We start from the raw sequence: 10,405 nt of genomic DNA, 5'->3' as shown, positions 1-10,405 counted from the left end.
AAAAGAACAGCTGAGGTATCCTGAATTCATCACATTGCAGGAGTAAACGTTTATGATTCAAAAAAGAACAGGCACGGCAGGCACAAGGGAATACAAAGAAATTGAAAACAACCATAATCTCAGCATCTGATGGTTAACGTTTTTGCGTTTACATTTTAGACGAAATTCTTTGCAAAGCTGGGACGCGCCTACGTTTCTGTTTAACATTGCATCGCTAAATTATTAAATGGTTGTAAAAGAAGTGTTCTTAGTGAACATAGGTTATTATTCCATCTCTATCGGAGTATATTTTTAGCTGACAGCAACTCCTATACTGAATCCTAGACGTGAAAAAGGCACTAAAAGATGACGTGAGGCCCCGTACCTTCCCCAGGCAGCAAGAGGGCAAAGGCAGGCTGTGGCCTCAGCTGTGGCTTCTGAGGAACCAAGGCTGTCTCTGTCCAGCATGGTCCCCTTGATCATGGGTCTGTGTGGTCCGCTTAAATGAAGCTTCCCTAATTTTATTCACGAGTCCTCCCCCGCCCTCCCCCCACGGCAGTGCAGAGCCTCGAAGCCAAGATCTTTCATTTCTTTGGTAGTTTATTCCTCCCTTTCCACCACACATCCATAAGGTCTTAGCTCCTGATCTGAGGTTCTGAAGTCACAAACCCTAATTAAAGTTCTCCTTTGTAACAGACATGTTGCCCTAAGTCTCCCCAGGGGCAAAAGACCAAAGGCAGAGCCTGCTTTCTCTCTTCGAGGGATTCCCCCCACCACCACCATTTATACAGAGAACTAGAGAAAGAGAGAGAGAAAGCAGGGTGACAGAAAGGAGATTGGCCTTTTCCTCTGATTCCTGGTTCCAGAAGCCTGCTCAGACCCAGCAGCCTTGGGGACGCACGGACAGCTGAGTGGACAGCAGGATGCATATGGGGACAGGCAGGGGGTCTTCACTGAATTCTGAGCTGGGAGAGGACCAGGAAGCTGCTCCATGTGGGGTGGTTTTCATTCCTTTAATTAGGTGCACTCTGATTTAGGAGGTGATAGCCGGGGACCCAGACCAGTAGCTCCGGCCCCCTCGTGGGAGGTACACCCCCCTTCTGTCTCTGCGACCTTCCCCTGGGCAATCTGGGCCTCTGTGTCTTGGCAAATGGACACTCTCTGGGCAATAGCACAGCCCTGTTATAGATTTAAAAATCTAACCAGCACTCTTGATTCCCATTATCTTCAAAAGTTCATAGACGTGAACTTCTGCCATGTTAATTAGGAATCTGGCTGTGTTCGGACAAATCCAAATAACTTTGTGTTTTATAATTTTACACAACCTCTCTACACCGATATACAACATCCTGCCCAGCAGCCGTGAATGAGGTACAGTCGTTACAGTAAAATGCAGGTTAAAATAAGGATGGACACTCTCAGCTCACTGAGAATTCTTCCCCCAACCCTCTCCACCATGCTGCCTAACCCTGGGCTCTCTCTGCCCAGACCTTATTTCATTCAGAGGTGATCCAGGACGGCGTTTCCTCTTGTGCTACTTAATCAGTCAGAGGCAGCCACAGAGGACAAATGTTAGCTCTGAACTCTGGGATGACTCCTCTTTCCCTTATCCTGGCTGCTAAGCAAACGAACAGACCTTACTCTTACGCAGTAAAGAAAAAAAAAAAAAAGATTGCCTTAAAATAAGCCCCCACCTGCTAAGGCACTCAACCTGCTGTGGAAAAGTGTGTGGGAGGCACTGGGAGGGAATTTTCTCTGAGTAGTCTGTCCACAGGGTACAGCCCTGCCTGGCCTTGAGGTAATTAACTAGAGTACCTGATGGATAAATAATCCCCAAATAGCCTTGCAGAAACTTCAGCGGGCCTTTAATGTTCTTGACTGTTGAGTTCTTCCGGCAAAATAAGCACTTCCCGGGTGAAGGAAAAGAGCTATGGGGAGAGATTATACAGGAGAAGAGCATCCTGCAGGCACAGAGGCAGCTCCCAGGAAAACCGTGTTCCAGGCTCCCGTCCAGTTCCAGTCATAAACGGCGCAGCAGATGTTTGCTTCCAACATCCCACGCGATCTCAGTTGTACACTTCCTTTTGCTGGTCCTCTCTTTCTCTCTCTGTGAAGCGGATGGCTGCGTTCGTTTAACCCCATCCCTCCTTTACTCACATCCCTTTTTGGAGGCTCTCAGTGGAACATGTATTTGGAGACCTCTTGTGGACTTCCATGTCTCCCATTGGGACAGGAAAGTTATGGATCCCAAGAGCTTTTATTTGCCAGTGTGGCATTTTCCGAGATTTACAGAAGAGGCAAGCAAAAAACATCAACAGAGACGATCATAAACAGAAACACACATGTGATTTGAAAACAAGTAGTCAGACATATATGTGTAGCCCTCTCCGTCCCCCCATTCACACACACAGACTCATGCAACTATGTAAATACATGTGTGGGCACTCATGAACAGAGAGATATGCAGGGGGACCATTTGCACAGCCATGCTAGAAATCACACAGACCCGCACTCCTTGGATGTTCTCAGTCATCGACTCAGCCTGCAAGGTAAGAGATCAAGCCAGCCTTGATTTCCTTCATGCTCCCAGCCCTGCTTCCTGCCCTGCGCCTCATCAGAGGTCATGACTGCCAGTGGGGGAAGACTGGGATCTAAATGCACATTTATTGAGTTGCTGTGCCAGGTCTGGGAAACACTGAGAGTAAGACAGTCCCTCCTGTGGGAGGATCATGTCTAGTAGAGGAAGAAGGTGTACAAACAGTGACAAATCCACAGGAGAAGTGAGTTCAGGAAGCTGGTCCATTTCTGTTCTCCTGAACTCTGGAAGGAGGCAAGTATTGTCCTTCCCTCATAGGATGAAGTGCGGAGCCCAGAGGACTCTGCTCAGCATGAGTGGGATGTAAGTCATGCCATCTTCCACCAAACTCTCTCTGGGGATGGCTCTGTTAGTTTCAGTCCTTGGTCCTGCCCCTGAAGCCAGCTTCTCCTGCTTGCCCCTCAGATAGGTCTGGTGGTAGAAGTTGAGGAAAAAGGGGATGAGGCTGAGGGAGTACAGGAGGATGGCCACATTGAACCCGTCAGGGAAGGGGCACTCAGCAAAGAGATTGTAGGAGGAGTGGGCCGCAATGGCCACAAACTGACACGGGGAGAGGAAGTGCAAGAGGAAAGTGAAGACAGAGAAAGGTGAGAAGCAGTGCTAAGGAACAGGAGGGATGCTCCCCTTGACCTTCTTGTCGTCCCCTCTGTCTACCAGCAGGGGCAGGCCTCCCACAGCTCAGGAAGAAGAAGAACTATGAAGCACCATCCCCAAGCTTTCCTACCTGTGATGCTAAGTACCTTCCTGACCCTTCTCTTGGTCTGGTCTCCCATTTGCCCCCATCCAGCCATGCCATCCTGACACTGATGATGACCTCAATCCATCCTCAGCCCCAAGAAGGACAGCTCAGGCTGTCACCTGCACCTGACAATGGTGCTCCCCAAACCACAGGGCCCCCAGGCCCTGGGGGGTGGATCAGTGACCACAGACTCGCAGGGCATTAGCCCTCTGAGGGCATCTAGCCCAGCCCACCCCTCCCATTTCACTGGAGATGAGACTGAGGCCCAAAGTGTATTAATCACTCGATCTGAGCCCCACATTATGTCAGGGAGTTAGGGTTGGTCCTAGGATCTAGCGAGATGGTTACCAGACCTTTGCAAGTAGAGAAGCTAAGGAAGACCAAGTGATGAGAAGGACATGGTCAGATAACAAGTCACTGGTGCAGCCAAGAATAGAAGCCAAGGCTCATCTGAGGCCCCTGGAGCCAGTGGGTCTTTCTCACCAGCTGCAGGATGGTAAGATGTCACTTCCACCACAGGTAGGGTTGCAGGCGGGGCCCCAGACTGGCCAGTCCATAGTACAGGTACATGAAGACATGGACCAAAGAATTCAGCATCCCGGCGAAGAAGGCTACAGAGTGGGGTAGGGAGATGGAGGGAAGTGAGTGGAGCTGGGCCTGGCTGTGCTCTTGGGTTTTCTCTTTCAAGCTTCAATCCTCCAAGGTGCACCCCTGCACACCCCACAGACAAGAGCCCTGGGAAGGTCCCCTCATGAGGAAGTCCCGCATGAACCGTCTGAGATCACGATGGTGGGCTGGGGTTAAGAGGACGTGAAATGAGGATGCTTACAGCTCCCTCGGCCCTCTCTGGGCTGATGGCTATGAGCACCTCCTAAGCAGTGTCCTCCTGCACACCAGGGAAGGGTGGCGAGGATGCTCTGTGGAGCAACAGAGAGAAAACGGGGGCAGAGGCCGGGAGTCATGGCCACAGGGACGGGGAACCTGGGAGCCAAACCATGATACGACAAGGATGCAAGCCTCCCGAGCTGGCACTCAGTGCAGCAGACAGAGGCCTGCCCCACAGTCCTGGAGCAGGGATACCCAAGACCCTCACTCACCTTGACCCTCCGGCACATATTTGACCCCCACTTACCAGTTGAGGAGCACGGTGCCATGGTGGTAGACGGGCAGGAAGGTGATCTGTCCGGGCTTCTTTCGTAGGATAAAAAGACCTGGGGAAGAAGAAAAGAGTTAGCTCTGGGGTCATTGTTCCTCCAGACTCTTCTTCTGGGGCCTCAACTACCAAGGACAGGGCGATTCTGCCTGTTGTACTGAGGGGAGGCTAAAACCCAATAGGGTTTAACACCAGTCAAACACCTGTACAGCCCCTACTGTGTGCCTGTATGTATAAAAACTTACATAAACATTTATAATGGTATGTGGTTTATATTCATGTCCACTGTATAGACAGCAAAACTGAGGCACAGTGTTTAAGTAACTTGTTCAAGGTTATACAACTAGTAGGAAGACAAGCTGGGATGTGAACACAACCAGGCTTCAGAGATCGGGCTCTTTCCAATATTACCCCACCCCACCCAGGGCACTGGGAGAGAACTCAGGTGTGGAACACTCAGTCCAGGACCCAGACAATTATAAAGCAAATTCCCAAAGGTTTCCCGCATTGGAGAGAGATTTCATTACTACCCTTGCAATCCTGCAAGCCTTCTGGATTCACAAGAATTCACAAGGGATTCTTTCCCTCATAACACTTAAGGATGGCCTTTGCTGTCTGATGACCTTGGCCACATAGCAACAGGTTTTTAAGTTTGTTTATCTTCCTATTTTCACTTAACCTAGAACCTGGTTGCTAATGGGGGCAAACGCTTCATCAGTGAGCATCCTTCATCCTCCAGGTCGTGAGACCAAGGTTCAGCTCTGAGGTCAGCCTCAGGAGTGGCCAATAGGGATGCTGGAGAGAAACGTCAGCACACAGCGTCTTCAAAACCACCCCAGACCTGGCTGACAGAAGTAATTCTACACAAGGGACAGGCACCCACCCTGTCAAGCAATTCAATGGCCTTTGAGAAGCACCACCAGCACACGCTCGCCACCTGCTGGGCAGGGAGGGGACGTGCAGTCAGGCCACTGTCCTGCTGGTGGTACCACTGGCCCTGGCAACCCTGAGAATCCTTCTGTACCCCCTGCTCCCACAGCGCCCACCTGTCTGCAAGAAGATGCCTGTTAGCACAGAAAAGAGGAAGAGAAGCTACTGGAAGTGATAACAGAAGCTCTCTCCAAACATGCCCCAGCCTGGAGCCATGATTTTCTTTTTGTCATTCCTTCATTTATTAGCTGAAAACTTTTCTTTTTTTTTAATTTTTTAATTTTATTTATTTTTTTATACAGCACGTTCTTAATAGTTATCCATTTTATACATATTAGTGTATATATGTCAATCCCAATCTCCCAATGCATCACTTTTAACCAGCGCATGGATCACCCGGGATCTTGTTTGTTGGAAAGCAGATTCCCAATCGGTGTCCCTGGGGTGGGACATGAGAGTCTGCATTTCCAACAAGCTTCCAGTGATGCTGATGCCACTGGTCCGTGGACCATATTTTGAGCGGCAGGACTTGAAGCCATTGTTCAATATCCCTTGATTCAACACCCACATCACTGCCTGGTGACTTGCTAAGCCTCAGCTCAATTTATTTTTTGCTACAAGGAAGACTTTTGTTCTGCTTCTGGTTGAAAGAGAGAACAGTTAAAAATCATGAAATATCGACCACTTGGCTATCACTCAAGGTGTGCCAGGCCCAGGGCTAAACACTTTCATACATCAGCTGGCTCAACCTTCTTCCAATTGTTTCCTTTTATCAAGTAGGTGTTATTATCCCCATTTTATAGATAAGAAAAATGAGGCCTGTAAAAGGTAATTAACTACCTATAGTCACATAGCAAGGAACTGGCAGAGCTGGGATTCAAACTGAGGTCTCCTGAGCCTGTACTGAACTAATCAGGTCACTACCTCCCATTGGAATTCTTGGGTGATGGCACCTGGGTCAAGTTCTGGTTTTTATGAAGTTCATCCTATGAACCCTCTCTCCAGGCCCAAACCTCCCACACCCTGCCATGCCCTTATCCCAAGCTCACTCTGGCTGTCATCCACTGGCTGGCAGAAATAGCTGTAATTAGCCAGGAGCGAGGTGGCCATGAACTAACAGGAAGAGACCAGAAAATGATTAAGTCATGACGCCTGCCCCACCCTCACCGTGGTGGGGCCTGACTGGTTGAAGGCCCGAGAGGCTGGTGCCACCTCCGGACATGTTCTGGACACCAGCAACCCTCCCCAACCCTCACTGACACTTGGTGAACAATTGCCAACCAGGTAACCTCTGTGCACTGCTTAGATCACAGGCTAGGACTTGCATACATCTTGCTGGTCTCCAATTTTTTTTCTAATGGGGGCAAATATGGACCACAAACCCACACTGGGCACCTACTATGTGTGAGACCGTAAGTCAGGAGGGGACATGAAGCTGTGCACACATCAGCACCCCCTGCCCCCAAGAAGCTGAGAGCTTCCCTGAGGATGCAGGAAAGCATCCTCACTTTCAAGGTTGAGGCCAGATGAAGAGTAAGAAACAGGAGATGTCCCAGAAGCTGGTAGCCGGCTGTGAATAAGGAGGCCGTGGGCAAACGGAGGGGAGGGAGAGGGAGCTTCATGCCAGAAGGAGAGTGTCTGGACCTCTCCTAACTCTCCAGGGCTGCAAGTGGAGACTCCTACCAGGGGAGGGGCAGCCACAGAAGGTGAGAGAGAGCAGAATCGGTTCATGAGGGGTCTTGAAGGCTGCTTTAAGAAACTTGAATTTTATCATTTGTTTACTCATTTGACAATGATGCGTTGACTGGTCCTCAACACTTCTCTACGCTGGGCCCTGCGCTGAGCCCCGAGCCACCTCAATGATAAAACAGATAAAAATCCCACACGAGGGCGTCTCCATTCAGGTTATATTGGCAAAGGGAATTACCGAGGGCTTCTGAGCAGGAAGCCAACATGGGCACAGCAGACTTTCAGAGGATTGCGGTGGCAGTACTCATTTGTCACCAAAATTAAGTGACAAATTCTAGGACATGTCTCACAAGGTATCAGCATCTTCCACATGGTACCAGACGTTATGTGGGGCCTGTCTTTACAAAGAGAAGTAAGAGATGGCCGTGCTTTTGAAGCACTTGCCATTTGGAGGGGAGAGAGACAAATGTGCACAGGATGAAACAGGGGTGGGTCAGAGTCAGGGATGCTGCTGGTCAATGCCTAGCAGGCTCTCGGCGGGGAGGGCCGTTCCTAAGGTGTAAATCCTCCCACCCTGGCTGATTTCAAAGGAGGTCACTGAACTTGGAGCTGGGGAGATGCAGACGCTCACATTTAGAGCTCGCCAGCTGGTGGGGCTGCCCATCCACCACGGAGAGAAGTGAAAAGCAAGTGAGGGGACAACTAACCCAGCCCTGGGGAGTCAGGGAAACTTCACGACAGGTGACAAAGGCCTGAGTCTATAGGACGTGCGGGGATTTGTCTGGGCACCAGGGGAGAAGAGCATTCCTGGCAGGAAAAAGGTCAGTTGCCAGGGCCTTGGGCCTGACCCAGCGGGGCTGCAAGGCAGGTGAGCAGGGCGACCACAGGGTGTGGAGGGAGGTGAGGCTGGAAAGGAAAGCTGAGGCCAGAGAGGACCTGGGAGGCCCTGTACACCCAGTGGAGGAGGCTTGCCTCAGCCCTGCTGGCCAGGAAGACATCAGGGCCGCTGGGGGCATGGCAGGACCCTTTCGGTGGCTGGGGAGGATCATTTGGGCAGCAGTGCAGGGCAAGGAAGGCAGGCCAATCACTAAGGGAGAGATGGTGAATGAACAAGGCAGAGCTGTCAGGACCTGCTTCCTCAGGCTGGACCGCCTGCCTGGTCCCTGCTGGCACAGAGGCCGGAAGGATGGAGGTGAGCTTGCGGCCAGGGCGCCCTGCCACCTGCCAAGGTACCTACCTGCACCGTGCCTCGTGACAGAGGATGGGATGAGCAGATCTTCACAAAGGCCGCAGCGCACGGCCTCGCTGTGGTGACCACTTTACATGTCAGCCGCCAGGACCACTTTCTCTGAAAAGCTTTCCCGGACACCCCAGTGGGGTCCCTGCCGCTCCGCCCGCCCTGTCCCGGGTGCATGCTCTCTATGGCCCCACTTGCACTGACTTGCAATCGCCTGTTTCTCCATCTATGTCCCCCTAGACCTCCGGCACCTGGAGGGCAGGCGTGCCTCACGCAGCGGTGACCCTGCAGGTCTGGCACAGCCTGGCACAAAGCAGGCGCACAGTGCACACCGGCTGACGGACTATTTGCCGAGAACAAGGCATCAGGAAGGATCAGAAGACTGGGCTGAAATTAGCAGAGCCCAGCAGAAACAGGAGGTAGTGGTGGGTTTTTAGGTGCAGGTGGAGAATGAATTCCATTCTTGCTTGCCACTGACCTCCACTTTTTTATTTCAGGAAAAGGAAAATGGGCGTAAGCAATGGAGATTTGTGTCTCCATGGGGAAGATATCGCAGCCAAAAATAACCCAGGATTCCAGCCCCTGCAGATCCCCAGCAAGACTTTTCAGCTGTCTGCATCGGAAGATCGTGGTTTTAATTATGCCCTGGCACCCCCAGAAAAGAGACCCTAGGACTGCAGGGCCCCCCAGCGGCCTTACCTCATAGAACATGTACCCCCGAGAGAAGCACCAGGCCCAGGTTGTAGGCCGCGAGGGGTCCTGCTGGCCTCAGAGGCTCCCGATGGGACACGAGGCGAGGACCTGTCACCACCAGGAGCAGATAGAAGGCGAGGAGGAGGGTGGCTGGCAGCGGCCAGTGCGCCAGAAACCAGGACTCCGGCCTCGGGTCTGGAGAAGCAAGGGGAGGGGGGAGGGGGGACAGCTGAGCTGGCCACCAGGCCCACGGCCACCCAGCCCTCCCTCACCCAGCTCCCCAGGCCTTGCTGGTCACCATCTCTTCTTCCTCCAAATGTCTGGCATTAGTCCGGGCGGAATAAACATAAGAAAGACGCCAACAGGTCACAACCCCTCCTACCTGCGTTTTCTAAGGCCCACGGATATTTATTCCAGAGCTTCTCCAGGACCAGGGCCGTCGCGAGCACCTAGGAGTAGAACTGGGGTTTGGGGGTCTTGTGCAGACCACCTCCCTCCGCCCAGCGTGAGCTGAAGGTCTAGGACCCCCGGCCACGGGCTGGCAGCCCCGCCGTCCCACCCTTGGACAGTGGACGACCACCCACGGTCCCCTTCGGGGAGATTCCATCGGCCATCACTCTGCCATGGTCCTCACCCTTTCGCTGCGGCTCTTGGCAAACACCACCCCAGCGCGCCCAGATCGCATGGCCCAGGGGAGGGGCGTGGCTATTGCGCGGCACGCCTCTGCGGGGCGGGGCAGAGAGGCAGGACGCGCCCCTCCCACCCCCGCCCCCGTGTCCCTCCTCTTCTCGCTCCGCCTGCAGCGCTTCGGAGCATCCTGGCTTCTCCCCATCTCCCCGAGCCCAGCCCCACCCAGTGCGCCCAGGGCTCCACTCACCCCCGTCGCTCCTCCCCGGCTCCTCTGCTCGGTGCCCCACGTGCTCTGGCCGCTCAGGGTGCTGGAGTTGGTGGTGGGTCCCAGCGACAGGTCCTCGGGCTCCAGGGCAGGGCGGCCCCACCCGCTAGAAGCTCTCTACTCCCGAGCTCTCATCTGTGGGTGATCCCAGCCCCGGGCCCACACACACTTGTGCTCACACTCACACACTTACTGGGGACCAGGACGTGAGGCTGGCTTCCTCACCTGGACGGGTACCCCGGCCACTCACACGGCCCCAGGGAAGGAAAGCAGGAGGCCGCCCAGGGGAGGAGGAGGATCAGAGGGCAAAGGGTGGCAGCGGCAGCTCCGGGGAGGATGTGGGGAGAAAGTCAGAGGGGTCAGCCCCCAGGGGGAGGCCCAGACCCCCTTCTTAGGGTCCCCAAGCCCCTCGCCCCACACTCTTAGCAAAGGCGGTCCCCTGAGAGAGGCAGGTGCGTGGGAACCTCACACCTTCAGGCCTCCCCCAAGGCAGC

General features: G+C 53.3%; 1 pseudogene; it reads right to left on the bottom strand.

Moving 5' to 3' along the window:
• Positions 1-2,827: 2,827 nt before the first annotated feature.
• On the bottom strand, positions 2,828-9,701 carry LOC132499075 (elongation of very long chain fatty acids protein 4-like; annotated as a pseudogene).
• Positions 9,702-10,405: the final 704 nt, after the last annotated feature.

The sequence above is a fragment of the Mesoplodon densirostris genome, chromosome 11 (assembly GCF_025265405.1).
Source record: "Mesoplodon densirostris isolate mMesDen1 chromosome 11, mMesDen1 primary haplotype, whole genome shotgun sequence".
NCBI lineage: Eukaryota > Metazoa > Chordata > Mammalia > Artiodactyla > Ziphiidae > Mesoplodon > Mesoplodon densirostris.
Note: the sequence above shows the minus strand (reverse complement) of the source record. Positions and strands in the feature narration are given on the sequence as shown.